General features: G+C 43.5%; 1 pseudogene; it reads left to right on the forward strand.

The window, feature by feature from the left end:
- The first annotated feature begins 719 nt into the window (after nucleotides 1-719).
- LOC127136944 (uncharacterized) lies at nucleotides 720-1,965 on the forward strand (annotated as a pseudogene).
- The last annotated feature ends 493 nt before the right edge of the window (nucleotides 1,966-2,458 follow it).

Consider the following 2,458-nt stretch of genomic DNA (forward strand, 5'->3'; position numbering starts at 1 on the left):
CCAACATGTCCTAGGCTTATGAATCATTGCCCTCCACACTTGCACAAGAGGCCTAGCAAACCAAAGTGGTACAATCAAATAGAATCCTGCTACTAGTCCATATCAGACCGCCGTCAAATAATTGAGTGTCAGCAATTCTGCGCTCCCCGAGCTGCCTACAAGTGAATCCAGCTGCTACACCGTAGGACATGACCATACGCTGCAGTACACAAGTGAGTTCAAGCCAGGAAGCCAACGGGCCAAAATTCTAGTTGAAATAAGCTCATACCTGTAATACATCCGTCAGCAGTCAACTTGCACCACCAGGATAGGCAATGACCGCACCACCCATGGAACCTGCTTCCAAGACTTCTCAACCGTCCAACCTGCAAGAAAATGGAATTCCAAATTGCGTTCTTAGGAATGCAAGACAATGGGCCTGTAGCAGCACAGGAGTGTATAAGGGAAATGCCAAATGTTCGCCAGTTTGTGTTGCAGCTGAAATTGAAGTAAAATTCTGCATTTGGATTTATAGTGGACTAGCAACAACATGCTGAGTGATTGCCACAAATCCATCACACAATGCAAGGACGCCAACCTGCTGCAACGCGTTAAACCTGCAACGCAATAGTAAGTCACATACACGCTATAACGGCGTAGCCAAACATCATTTGTCTCAAGCCAAACATCACAGCTTTACATCAGCAGCGAGACATCATGATAATTCGCGACCATAATGCATGGATGGCTTAACAAAAACCTACACCGGTATCAGTTCACATAAGGCTGCAGCACAACCAACACGTGAGCACTACTATAAAATCCTGCAAATTCAGCAGCGGCAAGGATCAGTTGAACCGGTTCACAAATCCGTAGCATTGATCAAACCCACACTGCAGCACACCATTGGACCTGCAATCCTGTAATACACGATATAAGCACGACCAAGGTATAAAGAAACAAGCTAATGTGAGAGTGAGGGACTTTATTGAGGAGGAAGCGAGGTATCTTTAGATGCCTCCGTATCTAATGATGAAGATGTCGAGGATGTCCATTTTGTTGACAGTTTCATAGATGATCGAACTAACCTTACAGCAGTCACTCAGCCTGGAGCTAGTAGAATGGACATGATGGAAATTTACAGGTGGTCATTGCTCAGTCAAAACACCGGTTAGTGGTGGGCCGAAGTTTCCCACCACCTTCAGTCCTGACAATGTGACTATGACAGTCAGTATTGGTGAAAGCGGTGATTCTTCGATCAAGGCAGTGAGTCGTTTCCAGGCTGGAAATATCAGTCATTCAGCTAAGCGAATGTCAGAATCAATAAGTATTGACATTATGACCGCAGAAGTAGGGCCTTCAACTAGTGTTCCAACTGAGATAAACCTTGTAATCACCAACATAAACTAAAACCGAAACCCCGATGGAATGAACCAAAGTGTGAAGCTGCAAGGCAATTGAAAAGTTGTAGTGAAAAGAAACGGCCTTAAGTTGCAGCGGTATCGAAGGCCTCTCTATAGATGTTGGAAATCTTAAAATAAATGTCCTCAAGGTCATGGCGGAAGGAGGGTTCTCATGTGTCTACTCGGCTCGTGATTCTGTACATATGTCTAAACATCATGCTTTGAAACACATAATATGCAATGATGTATAATCACTTGGATTAGTGAAGAAGGAGATATCTATGATGAAGTTGCTGATTGGACATCCCAATGTCGTCAAACTTCTTGCCCATGCCATCTATGATACAAATAGAACCAAAGAGGCATTCCCTGTAATGAAATTTTGTGAGAAAACCTTTGGTTGCTATGCTGGAGAGTCAAGGCCGGTTATTTTGATGAGAGACGGATTCTTTTGATCTTTAGGGATATGTGTAATGCCGTTTTCGCCATGCACTGCCAGTCCCCGCATATGGCTCACCGAGACCTGAAAACAGAGAATATTATGTTAGGCTCGGATGGTTATGGAAGATTATTATTCGATTAGATCATCCCATCCAAACAGTGCCTCCATTATGATCCCTTACTTCGCTTTTAAACTACGTAATTACTCGTGAGTGAAAGTGAGGTTTGAGGTTTTGTTATGCCATGCCAACCAATTTACAGTCTGGTAAGGAATTTATGATGCCTTTGGAGGACATGGTATTTGGATTTGAATTCAAAAAAGCTCAACTCAAAGCGGCATAGCAGTTCGAAGATAGCTAAAGAAAATTTTGCATTGCCATAATTAAATTGGAGTACGAACCAGAGCAGCTGTCATTGTCTCTTGGGATCACCAATCTTTCTTGGGGAACCCCTTTTCTGTCAAAGTCGGAGAACCGGTATGATTTGAACAAGAACTTGAAGCCAAACACAAATCCTGCAAGGCATGTGTCATCTAAATCAAAATCGAACCACGCAATGCCAAACATGCACTTGGCTTCTAAAGCAGACTTGCTGCAAGTCGGGAGCTAGAAAGCGGCACTTCATGGCCTATTGCA

Source organism: Lathyrus oleraceus, chromosome 4 (genome assembly GCF_024323335.1).
Source record: "Lathyrus oleraceus cultivar Zhongwan6 chromosome 4, CAAS_Psat_ZW6_1.0, whole genome shotgun sequence".
NCBI lineage: Eukaryota > Viridiplantae > Streptophyta > Magnoliopsida > Fabales > Fabaceae > Lathyrus > Lathyrus oleraceus.